Source organism: Brassica napus, chromosome C2, assembly GCF_020379485.1.
Source record: "Brassica napus cultivar Da-Ae chromosome C2, Da-Ae, whole genome shotgun sequence".
NCBI classification, from domain to species: domain Eukaryota; kingdom Viridiplantae; phylum Streptophyta; class Magnoliopsida; order Brassicales; family Brassicaceae; genus Brassica; species Brassica napus.
In genome coordinates this window covers 17,401,393-17,421,229 of record NC_063445.1, presented here as the reverse complement: position 1 = coordinate 17,421,229, position 19,837 = coordinate 17,401,393, and the positions used below count along the sequence as shown (strand labels likewise).

General features: G+C 34.5%; 1 pseudogene; it reads right to left on the bottom strand.

Moving 5' to 3' along the window:
• Positions 1 to 129: 129 nt before the first annotated feature.
• LOC106377997 lies at positions 130 to 19,606 on the bottom strand (annotated as a pseudogene).
• Positions 19,607 to 19,837: the final 231 nt, after the last annotated feature.

Here is a 19,837-nt window from a genome sequence, read left to right as displayed (position 1 = left end):
GAGATTTGAAGTTTAAATCACAAATGGAAGAACTTTTCGGTTAGATTGGTAAACAGTTTTCCCGGCTATCAGTTAGATGAACTGATATAATAACCTTTTCAGTATTATTCATTTTCACCAACGGACAAACTCATTGCAAAGTGCTTTAACATTAATTAATCAAAGTGCTTAAAACATTATTGAATCAAAGTGAAACATTATTAGTGATCCTCGTATAGTCACGTACACAAAGGTCTATATAAATATGTAGCCTATATCATAGATATTTGGTACATTGTCATCTTCCCTCATTGATCTTGACTCCAAGCATTTGCTTCAAGTTGCCGTCTCTGGGCCTCACAAAACTCGTGGAGTTGGACGCAGAAGAGCCTTTGTCTTTCGTTTGAAAGGCACTGAAAGAGGAGCTTGAGGTGTCATCAGATCTCCAGTCCGTTAGGTAACCTGGCTTAGAGGTTATATCACTGACCTCAACATCTCCTGAAAGCATAGCCACCACTCTTGACATGGGTGGTCTCAAGAAATGAGATGAGTGTGTGCATAGCAGAGAAATGCCTATCATGCGTTTAGCTTCTTCCATGTTGAATTCAGTCAGCTCATGATCAAGTAGTTCAACTTCACGGCTGTTTTCGTGTAGATTCCATGCCTGTATACACCACCACAGATATATTATATTGGATTTCAGATAATATAATATCTAATCAAACGTTTGACTCACAAGCAGGACGTACCCAATCAAGAAGATATTTTTTCTCATTTTCCAAGTTCACATCAAAGTTTTTCCTTCCACTCACCAGCTCAAGAACCACAATACCAAAGGCATATACATCTGTTTTCTCTGTTAGGTATCCACGCATGGCATACTCTGGCGCAAGATATCCACTTGTGTTTTGTACAAACAAGTGTTTGTAAACAAATTAACTCCATAATATATACATTAGTGTTGCAAAGAAAAAAAAAAGTTGAGGGTTTGTGGATGCGTACATGGTTCCTGCCACTCGCGTACTCATGTGAGTTTCCTTGTCATCGTATAGCTTTGCAAGCCCAAAATCAGAGACTTTTGGGAGCAGGTTAGAGTCGAGCAAAATGTTGCTGGCCTTCACATCTCTGTGTATTATGCGAATACTCACCTCCTCATGGAGGTAAGCTAGACATCTGGCTACTCCCATGCAGATTTCAAAACGGGTCGGCCAATTAAGCTGTAAAGTCTTATCACCTCCTGCAACATCCAAATAATAATGAGTAATTTAGTTTGGCAGAGAAGCAAAAGATAAATACGTCAAGTTTCTGTTCATTACCAAATAGTGCATGATCGAGACTTCCATTTTGGAGATACTCATAAACCAGCAAACGATTATCTCCTTCATAGCAGCAACCATAAAGTTTTACTAGGTTACGATGCATATAACTGCAGAAATTGCTACGATTTCTGCAACAAATTGTCTCTTCCCATGTCTGGATCCAACCGACAATACTTTCACAGCGATCTCTCTTCCATCATTCAGGTTCCCCTGTTGGATGTATTAATTTTATCCATTTTATTTCTTTGGGGCCTATGAAGAACTTGTCTTATGTACCGGAGACGGTTTGGACTGAAAGTGTAAAATACTTGATGGATTACATTGATCACATAGGTGAGATTATATACAACGTATCCGTAACCGTATATACTTATCTATAGAGGAATATACTTATTCTCTAACAGTTGGATATTATCATATCCTAACTAACACTCCCCCTCAGTGGAAGCGGAGCTTGTCGAACGCTGAGACTGGAGCGAAAATCAGTGAACAGCTGTGAAGGGAGGCCCTTGGTAAATATGTCTGCGTACTGAAGATGTGTAGGAACATGAAGGACGCGGACATGTCCCATAGAGACTCTCTCTCGTACAAAATGCAGATCGATCTCAATATGCTTTGTTCTCTGGTGCTGAACAGGATTAGACGAGAGATACACGGCTGAGATATTATCACAGTAGACAAGGGTAGCTTTCTTAAGGGGACATCCGAGTTCCAGAAGTAGGTTGCGAATCCAGATCGTTTCTGCGACTGCATTGGCAACGCCGCGATACTCCGCCTCTGCACTAGAGCGGGAAACCGTGTCTTGACGTTTGGACGACCAGGAGATCAGACTTTCGCCAAGAAACACACAGTAGCCGGAGGTGGAACGTCTAGTAGATGGACAACCGGCCCAATCAACATTGGAATATGCGACAAGGTCAGTAATGGATGACTTGTTGAGTTGAAGACCGTGGGAGATGGTGCCCTTGAGGTACCGCAGAATGCGTTTCAGTGCTGCGAGATGTGCTTCACGTGGGTCGTGCATGAACAGACAGACTTGTTGAACGGCGGAGGCTATTTCGGGTCGTGTGAGTGTCAGATACTGCAACGCACCCGCTAAACTGCGATAGTGGGAAGGGTCAGAAACTGGGTTACCTTCGTCAGCAGCAAGTTTAGGTTTGGTATCAACGGGAGTGTTGCAAGGGTTGCAGTTGGTCATTGACGCACGGTGTAGTATGTCAGCAATGTAATTTTGTTGACTCAGGAACATCCCTTTGTCATTATACGTAACACCAATTCCCAAAAAGTGATGAAGCTGTCCAAGATCGGTGATGTCAAATGCAGCAGAGAGGCCTGAGAGTATCCGACTGAGCAGTGCCGGTGTAGATGCTGTAAGGATGATGTCGTCGACATAAAGTAGCAAATACGCAGTGTCAGAACCTTTTTTGATGATGAACAGGGAGGAATCACACCTGCTTTGGACAAATCCGATCTGTTTAGCGACTGTGGCAAATTTTGTGTACCATGTTCGCGGAGCCTGCTTGAGCCCATAGAGTGATCGTTTGAGCAAGCAGACGTGGTTAGGTTTGGACTTGTCGACGAACCCTGGTGGCTGGTGCATGTAGACCGTTTCTGCAAGGTCGCCATGGAGGAAGGCGTTCTTGACGTCGAGCTGACGGAGAGGCCAATTACGAGCTAGGGCCACATGTAGAACTGATCGAATGGATGCAGGTTTGACCACCGGACTGAATGTATCCAGGCAGTCGATTCCCGGTCGCTGCGATTTCCCATTACCAACCAAGCGTGCCTTGTGGCGTTTATGTGTTCCATCTGCATTAAACTTATGCCGAAAAAGGCACATAGAACGTATTATGTTAACATTTGAGGGACGAGGTACTAGAACCCACGTACCGCGTTTAATATGGGCATCATATTCCTCGTGCATTGCTCCATTCCAGTAACGGTCCTTTGCAGCCTGTACATGGGACAAGGGAAGAGGGGAAACCGTTTCGGTATGAAGGCAAAGAGGAATCCGAGGTTTAGAGATCCCGGTTTTGCTCCGAGTGACCATAGAGTGGGTGTTCTGTGTGGGTTGTGGAGCTGGCAGACAAGGTGGAGCTTGTGGGCAAGGTGGAGCCGCCAGTGGAACCGTAATGGGTGTTAAAGAAGGGACAGGAGGAGGAGAGAAGGGTAGACTTTTATGAGAGGGAAGAGTTGAGAAAGGGAACACATCCTCCACAAAGGTGACATGGCGCGAGATGACTATCTTTCGAGTAGACAGCACCAAGCACCTGTAGCCTCGATGATTCAATGGGTATCCCAAGAATACGCAAGCCATGGATCGCGGTGCCAACTTGTGAGGTGATGTGGAGGCTGTGTTAGGATAGCACAAAGAACCAAAGACACGAAGGTGAGAGTAAGACACAGGGCGATTAAATAAGCGAGTGAAAGGTATATTGTTATGAATAGCAGAAGAAGGAAGAAGGTTAAGCGTGTAGGCAGCCGTGTGAAGGGCCTCAACCCAAAAAGACGTCGGCATGCTTGCTTGAATAAGAAGTGTGCGCACAAGATTGTTTATGGTACGAAGCATGCGTTCTGCCCGTCCGTTTTGTTGAGACGTGTGAGGGCAAGAGAAGCGAATGTTCGTACCGGTGGATGCCAAGTGATCAAGAAAGGCTCGGCTTGTGTATTCACCACCATTATCGCACTGGAGCGCTTTGATTGAGCAATTAAATTGAGTGCGCACATAGGCTGAGAAGTGTAAAAATTTGGCAAAGGTTTCACTTTTTCTGTGTAAAGGATAGACCCAAATATAGTGAGTATAAGGATCCAAAAACAAAAGATAATATTTAAAGCCAGAGATACTAGACACAGGAGATGTCCAAATATCAGAATGAATAATTTGAAATGGTGCGGAAACAATTGTAGAAGAAGAAATAAATGGGAGACGAGTGTGTTTACCCACTTTGCACGCATGACACATAGTTGTCAAGTCGGCATTATTATTAGAAAAACCCAAAGAAAATAAAGAACGATTGATAGAGCTACCCGGGTGACCTAAACGCTGATGCCAAGGAGGGACACCTGCGGTGAGAGCAAGAGGACGAGTTGAGGTGGTTGATGGTGTCACCGAGTAGAGAGGACCTGGACTGTCACATCGGAGCAGAGTTGTCTTGTTGAGAAGATCCTTAACAGAAAAACCAACAGGGTCAAACTCAACAGAACAATTATTTTCAGTGGCAAATTGTCGTACTGAAATGAGGTTTTTGATAATAGATGGACAAACAAGCACATTTTTAAGGAGAAGATTTTTAGTAAGAGAGAGAAGAGTGGAGTGTCCCATTTTTGTAACAGGAGCAAGAGAACCGTCACCTACAAGAACAGAACGAGTTATGCCCTTATTAAACACAGACGAGAGTGTACCGTGATCCGCCGTGATATGGTTAGACGCGCCGCTGTCCATGTACCAAGTTGATGCCGAAGGATCTTGCAGACTCATTGTGTTGAACGCTGAGGCGAGCGCTTGTGGAAGCATCGTATAGGTAGGGGTCGCAACAGTTTGAGCAGGATGGGGTTCAGGTGTTGGATGTGGTGAGTACGGCTCGAGGATGCTGTTCTGTCGTTGTGTTGATTGAGGAGGTGTGAAAGGAGCGACTGGTGCTGGAAACTGCATCATCTGTGGCGCGCCTGGGAAGTAGGAATACGGCCACTGTGGTTGACCAAAGGACCACGGTGGGTACCCATAGTTCTGGAAGCCAGAATTATTATTCCGTCCACGACCACGATTGCCTCGTCCTCCACCATGGTTGTTGTTTCGATTGTTGCGATTGTTGTTTCCCTTGTTGTTGTTGTTGTTGCTGGTGTAGTTGCGTGACTGGGAGTCGGCGGTGTTGCTGTCAGCAAATAGGGCGTTTGGAGATGAGGTTGTCTCGGTGTGAGATACAGCCGGCTTGGGTTGTTTGGTGAGTCTCTCTTCTTCAGCAAGGAGCATCGAACGTGCAGTATGAAAACTTGGGAAGGGACTGCGATGACGGATAACATTGTGGATCCCATCGAACTTGTCATTTAGTCCATTCAAGCAATGCATAACCAGTTGACGGTCAGTGACTGGTGAGTCGACGTTAGCTAGAAGATCGGATAGAGATTTCAATTTGCGACAGTATTCTTGCACTGATAGATCTCCAATGGTGATAGTTCTGAGCTCGTTCTCTAGTTGCAGGGCGCGGTTTTCTTTGTTGTCACGGAACAGGTTTTCCAGAGCACACCAAAGATCGCGTGCCGTGCTTTTTGGAGTGAGAATGGTTTCAACGAGAGAGTCGGTGATTGTCCCGTAGATCCACATCTTAACGAGACCATCCCGCTCTTTCCAAGTTTTCTCTGTTTCAGGCGTAGAGACAGAGGAGCCATCAAGGTGATCTAGAACACCAAAAGAAAGGCAATGGGTTTCAAAGATCTCTCTCCACACATCGTAATTCATTTTGTCAAGATTGAGCACAATGGGAATGTAAGCTCTGATCTGACTGATACCGAAAGGTTTCTCGGAGGAATTCAAAAACGGTGTGGCAGCCATGGTAATAAGACAGAGAAAAGAATCAGAGGAGAATGAAGAGGAGAGAGGTGGGAGAGGAAAGAGGGAGAAAGAATTCGCAGAAGCGAGTATTTAGGAAGCTAGGATCGTGTAAGCTCTTGATACCATGAAAGTGTATAATACTTGATGGATTACATTGATCACATAGGTGAGATTATATACAACGTATCCGTAACCGTATATACTTATCTATAGAGGAATATACTTATTCTCTAACAGTTGGATATTATCATATCCTAACTAACATGGACGTCCCCAAAACGTTCATGCCAAAATAAATTGTTTATTTTGTGTTTTTTATCCATTCAAGAATTGAAACAAAAAACTTATCACTAAACTACTTTGAGTTGTTTTAATTAAAAACTAGACTCTGACCCGGTATATCCTTTTTTTTTAGAAAATTAATTTTCATATTTGTGTTTTTCTTTGTAAATATATTTGTGTATTAATCAAAATCTATTTTATAAAATAATAGCAATTTAAAAGTTGACCCAACATACGCTCGGTTTTTTGTACTCATATATCTGTATGCCCATATTTTGTAATCATTTTTGTTTGTTTTAGATTTTGATCCCCGCTTTCGAAACGTTGATTTATTTCTGAAACAAATGAAATTTATTTGATATAAATTTATATTTTTGATTATTTATTTACATTTAAATGTTACAAAGAAGGCATTGTAATTGTGCAGATTATAATATGTTTACCGTTTTAATAAAAATAATTTTGATGATGAAATTTGTAATCATGTATAAATAAAATCAGGATATTTTTGTATTTATTATCATTTTGAATTATTAACGTAATTAATAATATATGTACTCAAAAACCAATGTGGAATCTACCCGTAAGTCTAGGTCATGAATCCAATTAAATCCAACATATATACTTTAAAATATTGATTTATTGTATTGATCCAAATTTTGCTAAATTTAATTTATAATATAATTTTATATTTTTTTTAGTATTTTCATATTTGATCTGAATCCACGATAAAAATGGTAAATCATGTGATCTGCATATAATTCAGTTTGGAATTTAGATTAAATTATTAAAAAATTATTAAAAGCTCTATAAAATCCAGTTAAAACCCCAAAAAATTGTCATCGACCCGTGATCCATTAATGGTTGACCAGAAAAAAACTTAGATAAATCTAATGATCTTTAAAAAAAATATAATTTTAATTTCATGATAATTATTATTTAATTTATTTATACTCAAAATCCTAATTTGGTAGATAAGTTAGTCAAATAATTTGTATTTCATGAAACTGAAAAAATATTATTATATTTGGGAAACAAAAAATACTTTTTATATTAACTTTTTCTCTGGTAAATAGTATTATATATTAATATATTATCTATTTTATTAAAAGAGAAAGGTTGGAAAATATAAAGCATAAACTTAGATTTTAAGTATTAGTAGTCATAATTGTAATAATAAAGTTGGATATTAATTCGCTGGATTAACTAATGTACAATGTATAATGTATAAGTAAAATATTATTTGTTGATTAATCCCCTAGACTATATTTGCGAAGTGATTTTGCCACATGTCATTTCTACAATCAATTTCACAAAACAAATATGACATGGCTACTAAAATTAATGTTATGTCTTATAGCTTAATATGACATGGACAATTGCATTTAATGTTAATTTATATTTTTGGCAAACTTTTTAAAATATGGTAATAACTAATATATTACATTTAATGTTAATTTATATTTTTGGAATTTTTTTAAGAATATGGAATAACTCATAAATCAACATTAAAATAAATATATTCAAATATGGCATTATAAATTTTGAAATATAATTTAATTATATATTTTAAAATTATACAATTTTATTACTAAAATTTTCAAAAATGTATACAATTTTTTAGAAAATTATAAAAATTTAATCATAAAATTATTATTTTCTTATATATCTACAAATTTTATAAATATTGTTTAATTTTAATTTTTGGTAATTATGCAACTTTTACAAATTTATTAATATATTTAATTAAAATAAATAGATAGAAAATCTATCTAAGATTTTAATTTCAAATATTTACATGCATATTCTTAAATATAATTTTTATGTTTAATTAAATCAAATTTATATTAAAATATTGATACGAAAAAGAAAATTTACAATATTAATAAAATATTATTTTAAAATATAATTTATATTTATCTGTTAAAAATATTTTAAATTGTTTTACAGACACCTAGTAACATATATTGTCCGTAACAAAATGTGCAGATGTTTTTTTTAAAGGGTTCTGTAGTTATTATACAGATATTTATGAATATTTATGAAAGTATGATATCAATATTAACTATTTCAAACGACATAACTTTAATTATTGGGGTGCATACGCTCTGGAATTAAACAAAGTCGACAGTTTAGCCACTGAGAATAGTGGGTCCCTAATATTTTGGAATCAAAAAGGCAGATTAAAAAATGTGTATGCTTAGAAGTAGTTTTTTTTTAAAACATTGCTTAGAAGTAACTATGTTATAGAATTTGATTTATATTTAAAATAGGTCTAGTGGCACAAAAGTAATATCCAAGTAGTGAGAGTGATCCTGAATTAATAATATTGATATCCCCCTATATATTAAAAGAAAAGTCACTTTAGTGAAGTCTGGTGACGTGTCGCTCATAGGTGAAGTTTCAAAAAAATTGTTATAATTTGATTGGTCAATTGTTTTTAATTTTTATTTATTTAAATTATATCCAAAAATTTAAGGTAAGTCTAAAAACATTTAACATCACTTGCCATATAATCTAAAGAATATTACAAATAACAATTTATGGCAACTAATTCTCGAAATTATAGAAAGATTAATAATGTTTTATTTATTACTTTTAATATTTATAAACTATAAAATATAATGAACGAATTTTTATATAAGATAATTACAATAGTATTATACTCTACTTGATGAATTGTATTCGAATATAATTATATAATAACTATTTTAAATATTACAAAATCCAAACATGTTTATTAATATGATTTTTAAATTATTTATCGTTGTTTACAAAATAAATTTATCAGAATTTTAAAATTATTTATATAATGTTATAAACTATTTATAAAAATATAAATTCTACTATATATTGATTGAGAAGTCACATAAGTGATTTTTTATTACGTGTTGATCATAAATTAACTCTTCAAATTGTTATAATTTGATTGACCAATGATTTTTAATTTTATTTATTATAATTATATCTAAAAGGAAAGGATAATTCAATTACCACTTTCCAAATAATCTACATAATATTAGAAATAATTATTTATAGTAACTAATTGTTGAAACTATGAAAGAGTAATAATGCGATCAATTTTTTATACATTTATAAATTACATAAAATAATAAACAAAAATGTTTATTTGAATTGATATAATGATTTTATATTCGTATAGAAAGAATTATATTTGTATATAAAGTATCATAATAACTATTAATGTCTAATAATTCAATGCATGCTTTATAAATCATTTATAAATTATAAATACATTTATAAAAAAAAATTATATTGGCTTATCAGATGTTTTAAATTATTATAAGAGGTTCTAAGTCGTTTATAGAAGCTTATACGTTAATTTATAAAATGTATTTTGAAAATTTATCCTCCTATTACAATATTTTTCATTTTTTCATTTTTAATGGTAAAATTCCTCAACTATGTTTACTTAGTGTAGAAACCCATAAACTAAAGATTTACTGGTAGTAATGGTAATTATGACCTGTTAGAGTTTAATTCATTAAATAAAGTTAGTTTAGGGAGTTTTTCGTTAAATACTTAGTTTGGGAAAATTAAACAAAACAAACTTAGTTGAGGGGTTTTAACGTTAAAATTCCTTATTATTTCCTTATTATCTATTATTTAAATCCTTATAGTGGGATTTGTTTTATCAAAAATTAGTTGCAATCAACTGACGAGATATCTTCTTTCCTAATATCATGCATTTAATATTTAAATATATATATATATAGCAAGATTTGAGTTACCAAAATTATGTATATATTATAACCAGAATATCTTTAAAAATTTATTAGAAGATATTCTATCTCGTAGCTGAATTAAAATTTATTAGAGGATATCTGTCTCATAACTTCTCTTGAAAACTAGGTCATTTAGAAACTTAAACTAATTTGCTATATAAATATCACGCCACCCCCCATTAGTTTCACGCATCTATCTTTTAAGTTTTCATATGTTTTTGATCGTTCTAATTTAAATTCTACTTTTGTGATCTTGCGCAGGTGTATGATAATCAATAAGTAACTCATAGACGGAAACATCATTACTGGTAATTTTATGGGGGATTCTTCTTTTCCGTTTATTTTAGTTCTCTTCCTCTCCATGTTGTATCTCTATCTATATTTTTGCATCAGTAGTGATTCAACTAACAAAAAGAGACGACTCTGTTTATCCAAGAACTGATCATCCCTTTCGAAAAAAGGTAATTCTTTTTTTTTATAAAGTTAAATCACTTATCAAGAATATAATATAAGATGTGTATGCTAATCAAGTGCAATTTATTTATTGTGTGTGATCCTCTTCGGTACGTCTGAGATCCAAAGGTAATCTCAAAGCTTTTTAAAAACTTTGAAACTCATTGACGTTGTCCTATCAATTATATAATTTGTTATCTTTTGGGGATTGTTTACATCTTTAAATATTTTTATTAGAATTACCTCTTTTCTGACTCAAGGCTTAGAGAAGGAAACCGTAAATCATCTATGATGTTACAATGAAACCAATGATAATAAATCTCAGGTAATTCAAATCTCTCTTTTATATTTCATGGCTGATTTTTTTATGTGGTTTATGCGTGAAATATTTGTTTTTTCTCAATTATATTTTTCTGATATTTTAAGATTAGTGTTAAGTGTGATCGTTTGAAGCATAATGCATTCTCAGAACACACCTCCATGATAACACTTCTATGATAATTGTGTCAATTATGTTAGTGATTTTGCATCTGAGTATTGCGACTGATGTTCCAAGAGAGAAAGCGTATCATCTCAAACTGAGATTGTTGGGAAAGGTAATTGGTTTATAGATGTAATTGGATAATTGACATTTAAAGGATACATTTTATTAGATAGTACCAAGCAGTCTTTTTAAACTTTTTGAACTCTAACTTTTTGAACTAACAGAATAATCATGCTTAACCTATAAGCAGTTCAAAGAGTTATGTATCTAAAGGATACGCTTTATCAGATATAAATGATTCGTTTTATTAGATAGTACCAAGCAGTCCTTTTAAACTCAAACAATGCCATGTTCTGAGTTGTACACATTGTAATGACCTTTTTTTTCCTTGCGGTGTGTATTCATATAGCAGTAGTGAAGTGCAGATATGAAGTAATATCAACCAAAATTAAGAAAAGTCTTTTAAAAGCAGAGATAATCACATGGGCCTCTCTTGAACATGGCAAACAACCAGCAGTTTTGCCAGACCCGAATTTCTTAAACATGTTTTCTACTTTCTTTTTTCTTTTTATTTAGTTTCACCTGATGAGAAGTTTGAATCACAGACTCTTGACATTTTAAAATTTATCATTTGTTTGTGTAATTGTGCAGAGGTTTCAATGAGACCAGCTTATCGTTCTTCCAAGAAAGTAAAGGACTATGACAAGCTTGAAGATGAAGTGAAGAAGAATAGAAGGATGATAAGCTTGAAGGAGACACTACTTTGAACAAGTTCTTCCGTGAGATATATTTGAATTCTGATGAGGATATGAGGAGTGCTAGAGCAAATCATTTGTGAGTATCTATCTATCTATCTATATTCCTATTTAGTCTTTCTTCTCTCATGGAGATTACAATGTTTTTGGCATTTTGATTGACTCTTTTGTAGTTTTGCACAATCAACAGGTGGAATCTAATGGGACAGTGTTTTCAATAGACTGGAAAGATGTTGGTGCTAAGAAAATCGAGTGCACTCTTCATGATGATCTAGCGCTCAAGACATGAGAAATATGATCTTATATGATGTGTGGGTTTTACCTTAATCTAGACAGAACTCGAAGCCTTGGTCTTAAGGTTTGGTTTCTCTACTTTATGGACTTAAGTTATTTTGTATTTTCCATAACTCATATTTTTTATACGAAACACTGAAATTTTAATCTAAACGTTCTAATGTATTCTTTGTTCATATGAACATAGTATAAATATCAATATGTAACATCGAATCTTTCGTATTAACCACATACATGTAACATAAGTATTATATAGTTGTAAATATGTAATTATTAATTTAATATTAATGTTAATGCCCGCGGTCCACCAAGTTTATAATTAAATTCATTAGCGTTTCTAAAAAAAATTATTCGTACTCGTTTCCAAAATATTTAGTTTTGGTGTTCCAGTTCTCATCTCAATTTTGCCCATAACCGTTTCAGTGCTACTTAGTTCAGGGCTTACCTTATAAACAGTCCCAAATCCTCCCTCTCCAAGCTTGTTGGAGGGATTGAAATCTCTAGTGGCATTTTTAAGTTCAGAGTATGCAAAAGTGTAAGGCTTTACGTCCATATTAAGCAGCTCTGCAACAACCAAAATATGAACAAGTTTGGAAGATGATATCCAAGTTCAAAGACTTGTTTCTGTTTTATTATTACCTTCATCATCTGTGTAACGCTTTCTGCTTTTTCGGATGATGAAGATAACCACGCCCGTAAAGATGCTTAAAAGTCCTAGCCCGACAATAACACCTACAATAGTACCCGTCCTATACTTTTTCTTTGATAGTGGCCTGTTGGCCACAGTTGGTTTAAAATCTGAACAACAACAATATGTAACACTTAGGCACCCATGAGGAGATAGGAAAAAAAAAAGAATTCACCAGCATGTATACCTGGTTTTGCAGTTATGGCCGATATTAGTGGCCCATAAGTACCTATAATAGGGATACTAATTGTTCCTTTGCCAGCCCAGAAAAGATGAATTTCAAGATAATTTTCTGATACATTTGCTTTATATTTTCTTTGAACTGCTCGAACAGTACTGTCACCAGCGGTTCTACGTATAGCAAAATCTTTTTCAACAAGGCGTCCCTGGAAAACGGAGTTTGGTCTCAGATTTCAGGTAGGAGATTATTACATAAAGAATGTAACTTGTAAACCGGTAGGACAGAAGACCTGGACATAAATGTTGAAATATCGTGTTCCCAAACCTCTCCAGGAGTTAGAACCAAGAATATCTATTTCAGCAAACTGAAGTGTTACGGTGTAGCCTCCATTTTCTAGTCCCAACCCATAATACCTTAGGGAAGAAGAAGAATGTCTTGCTGACTGAAAAAGCTCTGAGTCCAAACTGTTGACAACCCATACATAATTGATACTCCTGGCATAAAGTCCTACGCTACTGACTGCCCATCTCTGACGATCACTCACAAAAGATAAAGCTAATCCAAGTTCCTCGTCCTCCCTTTCAAATATTTCTCCGGTAACAGACCGTATTTGTGGCCCTCCGCAGTTGATCAAAAAGTCAGAATCTAGTTACCAGTCAAGAGAAAATATAAGAACAGTTGAGAACAATTGTTATGATAATATCTCTTTTTAAAAGATTACAGATTCCTTTGCCTCGATTGCAGGGGAAGTTCTTCTGCAGGCACTTCAGTCCTGGTAAATCTCTTTTAACAAGATGAAAACAGATTTTCAAAAACAAAAACAAAAATGAAACTGGAATTTCAGGCATCAACAATATATAACATATTTGATATAATCACCTCTTGTTAAGACCTTCCAAGCTGAAATTGTTAACAACAAGATTGCTGCAAAATAACATATAATTTGTTATGATTTTAATAAATATTTCCTATAAGAAAATGAAGGGGACAATTTATGAGATTATAAAACACCATGAATATACATACACTCGTAGAGATATAACGGTGTTTCTTTTTTTTTGAACACGAATTTAATTGATTAGGTGGTTAGTTGGGGGCAGTAAAAGCATCCCCAACAAACAATGTTTCGGATACAAGCAGGGCATCCTTTGCCAACCTATCAGCTATTACATTTCTTTCTCGGGGAATCCAAGAAAAATTGACAAACTCAAATGCAGAAGCATAAAACAAGATATCTGAGACCACCCCATAGAGCTCGGTAGGGCAGTGGCCGTCGGTGATAGATTTAACAAGTTGAGAGGCATCAGATTCAAAGAGAACCGTCTTGATTTGCAGATTTTGACAGGTGATGATTGCTTCGCGGAGAGCAAGACTCTCAGCTATGAGCGGAGATCCCACACACCTTGTCTTTGCTTTGAAGGATTGGTTACCAGAGCTAGAGAGGATAACCCATCCCAAGCCGGCTGAATTGTTTGCGCTGGACCATGCCGCATCAGATCGAACAACCACTGCGCCCGCTGGAAGAGCCTTGCCCTGTGTGGGCTTGTGGAGGTGACGCGCTGGTTCCTTCTTCACTTCCCTTGACCATTCACGTGCTAGTGCAATGGCAGAGGACAATGTAGTTTCTGGGGAGGCAAAGTGGCCATCAAAGACAAAGTTGTTTCGAGCTTTCCACAGCATCCATAGGATCCAAGGAAATAGAGAGCCCGACGTTATACCTGCAGGGGGGAGACATTGTTTCGCACAGAAAGAGGTCCAGCTAGACATTAAATCTATCATTCCTCTGAAATCCAGTTCGGACGTGAAAGGGGCTAGTTGCCAGACTTGCTGTGCAAACCTACACTGGAAGAAGAGATGAGTAATAGATTCTGAGCAGCCGCACCTGTTACAAAGGGGGTCAACAACAATGTGTCTCTCTAGTAGCTGTTCGCCAACCGGCAGTGCTCTTTTGAGTAGTTTCCATGAGAACAGTTTCACTTTTGGTGCACATGGCAAGTTCCATACATTAGTGCTCCATTTGAAGTTCGCACCACCCTGGTTTCTAGCAAACAACTCCTCTCCAGAGGTGCGGTGTTTCGATAATCAAACATTTCTGAAGAATTGAACAGATTTAATTTTAGTTAGTTTGTAGAGAATTTTGTCTGAATTAGAGAAATCGTTATGTCTTTATGTTAAATATTCAAGAATCCTATCTGACCATATGATTTATATTTTTATTTAAGAAACTCTACTAAAACACTATTAAATCACAACTAATCTCCTAAAATCCACCAGTTATAATATTTTATTAACAATGGATTTATTGTACATTTTAAAAAAGTTCAATAGCAATTACATCAATTTTCTTTTTGTAATTTATTTTGAATAATATAGAATTTGTTGGGTGAATAATGAAATATTTATCTACAAAACACTTCAGTTTTTAAATTGAATAAAATTCTTAGAGAGTTTATTCAAATTTAAAATTTAGAGTGACTTGTATTAAAATGAAAAAAAAAATCATCTGTTAAGCAACTATGAATTTTAAGAAACTTAAAAAAAAATTTGTGTTGTTGATTTTTTTTTAAAAAATTTATTCTAAAATCTACTATTAATGAATATATTTTAAATTGTGGAATGGGAGTGTTGCTGTATTTTGAAGATGTTTTGGTGGTGTCTTTGTTGAAAATTTAAAAATCAAAAATCTCATGGTCCAGGATGAAATTCTATAATGTTTTAATTAAAACAAATCATTACAAATTTCGTCTCAGTGTTTTGTTTACTTACATTTTCAAGTTTGGTAAGCTGACCCATGAAGGAAGACTACCACATAAATCATTGTACGAAACATCTCTGAAAGAATAAGAGAAGAAATGATTAGGATCTACAGAATATGTTAGATAATCTTCTTGACAAAAAAAAATGTTAGATATTCCAAAACAGTTTCCTTATTGTCTAGTAAAAAACTTTTGTCTATATCAGGACTTTGTGGCTTTCAAAGAGGATCAATTAAAAAGGACTTTGTAACCCACATATTGCTCAAAGCCTGGTTCTTTTGAATGGGCAAAGAACCATTCAACGTGTTGTTTCCAAGAAACCTAGTATGAAGACAACAAAGTTTTACCTCAGTTATCACTGGTAGATGCGAACATAAATAATAAAAAGAAGTAGAAAACTTACAAGTTGGTGAGTTGATTTAAGTAGAAAAGTGAAGCCGGAATTGGTCCATGTAGTTTGTTGAAACTTAAACCACTAGAAAACAGACACGAATTAGGCAGTAACACATTAAGTCCAGTGACTGGGGAAATGAAAAATAATACTATCAGCAGTGTTAAAATTGTAGGACCGCAAGATCACTTGGTATTCTCACGCTGACTTTCACCGAATAGACTCCGAAACACGTGTTACGGAAAAGACTCCGACACACGTGGACGTATGTTGTACTTACACGTGTTGAAAACTTGAGTATTCCCCGATATTAGAGGGTATTGTCCCAGTGAGATTGCTGTTCCTAAATACTCTGCAACACATATCATCAATGTTAAATGCACGGACGAGGAGAGGGAAATAGTTCATGAACTGGAGTAGGATTTTTGCCTTACAATGTACTTAGAGATTTCATGTCTTTGATGAATTCAAGAGATATACTTCCATTAGGTATATCACCAAGACCCCTACATTTAGGATATTATGATTATGTGGATAGCGTTAAAACTTAAGCTTTTTTCAAAAAAAAAAAAAAACTTAAGCTACTTAAACTGTAAAACTTATGCCAACGCAACACTGACTGAAATAATGTTGGTCAATTTTACTGAATCAAATATCATAACAATTGATATTTAGACAAATGTCATATATATATATTCTAGTTTCTACGTAAGTTAGCTGCCACATGTCAAAAAAATTACTACAAACTAATAAAATAAAATTTTACTTTATGTGTGTATTCATTTTGTTTATATATCTATATGAAAAGTAAAAAAATATTTATAATTTTTAAAAAATATTTATTTACCCTTTTTAATAGTTAAAATAAATATTTTCATATGATTTCATATCTATTCATAACTTTTCTTGTAATGTTGAAAGCAAAGTCAATCAATACTATTTTCAATATGTTAACATATGACCAATATGGCGAACAAACTTATACAGTTGGGTAAACATAGAAGACTATATGAATAAAAGATTTAAATATTTACCTCGAGTTTGTAAATTTCATTGACTCCTATGTAAAAATAATTTGAACTAACTAGGTTTTAGCAAATTTTAATATATTCTCTATTATTTAATTATACAACATTTTACCTTCCAAAACCTTTTTTCATGTATTAAAATTATATGTATGTATAGTTTTAGCTTGTATAGTTTCAACTATGCATATACTAAAAGAAACTCAAATATATATATATATATATATATATATATATATATATATAATTAAGCAATTCATTATACGTTTTTGACATGTATCAGCTGATCAAACAACAGAAACAAAACATGTGATTTCTAACTCAGAAAATTGTAGGCATGACATGTGACTCAGCAAATACTATACATATGACATTTCACAAAGCACAATGACCAACATTATTTCAATTTTGGTTTAAATTTTCTAATTCAAAATTTTATTTAGAACAAACTTTAGTTGTGGTTGAAATCAGCACAATATCAAAGGTATAGTATAAATAGTACTATTAAATTGTTCAAGTTAAAATAATCAATTTTCCTCAAAGAGAGAGGAAAAAAAGAGAGAAAGTAAACAAGAATGAATGATTGTGGCACCAATGCAACAACATACAGTTCTCTCAAAGATGTTAAGTTGGAAAATGACGACGGTATCGGACCACTCAAACTAGTTCCTCGAATTCTCCTGCAGTAAAACATGGTAGCAATCCATGAATCCCAAGTCTAAATGGCAAGAAGATTTTTCCACTAAGAGTGAAAATTACGATAAAATATATAAAAACAAGAGCACCGTCACAATTAAAAAAAAAAATACATATATATATATATGTCTGTAAAAAATGAAATCATTCTTACAAGATAGTAAGTTTGGTTCATTTGCCTATAAATTCCGGTACCTGACCAGTAAGGTCCACATCGTTAAGCAAACTGGTACATCATCAAGGAAAATATTACCCCACAGCAAAACAAACAAACAATGTAAAGTAATATATATAGATTACAAAAAATCTAAAATCCAACGATAAAGTTAACTTAACGCGCATTCAATACAAGAAAATCTTACACGTCTTCCAGCAATACAAGATTAGCAAATGATAATGGTATTTCCCCTGCAAGTCCAGTATTTCCTATGTACCTGTAATAAAATGTAAGAAATTAACACTAGATGATTGTGAAAGGTTAGTAATTAAGTTTTCATATTTGAACTAAAAACACTGCAGAAACGAATTCATAAAAGTACTTTGTACGGTCTCACATTTTTACTAGTTTTGTACAATTCCCAATCTCAGCTGGTATAGAACCGGAAAAGTTATTAACACCAATAGCACTGCATACAGAATATGTACTATAAGAATAAGGAAGCATCAAAATCTCACATCTGTGATATTTTTTAGAAGCTTACAGCGATTTCAAGTTTGTAAGCAAACCAATTTCCTTGGGAAGGGGGCCATACAACGCATTGATCCCAAAGCTCCTACGGTAGTTGAGAAACAGTTGTGCGTGAGGAAGAAGAAGAAGAAGAAGAAGAAGGTATCATTCAATCAACAGCCTTACATCCATTCCATTCGAGTCAAATTTCCAATTGCAGGAGAAAGGGAGCCTGTAAGATAATTTTGGCCCAGGTTTCTGATAAAAAGATGGCATGTTATTTTGAGGTACAATTATGAATGCATTTTCAGGCTGTTTTTATGATCATAAGAAAAAGAAGAAAAAAAAGGGTAAAGGCGATACAGATTGGTGAGGTATGTCAAACTCCAAAGCTGTGGAGGTATAGGTCCTACAACATCTATCGCATAAACTTTTCTGTGGAAGTAAATCAACAGCATGACACACTCAGTGGCTAAATGCACATATACAAAAGGAAATTAAGAAATGAGAGCTGAAACTGTACAGAGCAGTGATGCGGCAGATTGTGGAGTTGACAAAATTGCAGTTGCATTTGATAAGAGGATTGTAGTCTTTGTCGTCGATCTTGATCCTGTCGTCTATGGCAACGCCGGAGCAAAGGTCGCCGCTCGTGTTCCATGCCTTCTGCGCCGGGATCTTCCAAGCCGCGAAGATGGAGTTCAAAGTTTCCGCTGTTGTTTCTCCCACAACAACCGTCAGTTTATTTAAACCAAAATAACTTGTTATTAATTAACTATTCCAAAGTGATCAGAGACAGAGCAGAGACCTTCGTCGGGATGAGTAGTGGCTCCCATTTGGTTTTGAGCTCGAACCAGGTGAACCGAATCAAGGATACAAATGAGGAACCAGACGGTGAGGAGCAGACACGTGGGCATTATCGTCTAGACGGAGTTTTTACTCTCTTTTTGTTATGTCTTGGTTCACAACAACGGTCGATCTTACTACACTAAACAGCTTAAGCTTTGGGTGGTGTATCGTTCTCCTTAAATATTGTCTTAATTAGGTGATATGCGCGGAGTGAATGGATTAAAAGAGATTATAACTTTTAATCTATAGATATTAGAAATGCAAAACTTATAGTCACAAGATTACATATTATATAATGAGTTGAGACCCACCATAAGTGTTTTGCTTGCAAGATCGAATTTGTAATGAAGGTTTGGGAAGAAGAATGTGATGAGTAGATGTGCTCAAAACAACCTATTTATATATACGATGAGGAAGGATTAGATTTCAAACGATGAAAGCGTATGTGATTCGGATGAAAGTTAATCTATAAGAGTAATCAAAAACCTATATAAACTAAATTATGAAGGAAAAAAAAAACACATACAATGAAATTATTGTTTTCATAAAATAAAATATACATATAAGATAAAACAAAATATAAGCAATAAACTAATAAAATTTTTGAAAAACATGAGCAAGGACACCATAAGAAACACACTTAATGATGACGTTACTGTAATCATAAAACATGATATTGCAGCATATGTGATAGAGTAACATAATAAAGTGAAATCACGATGTTAT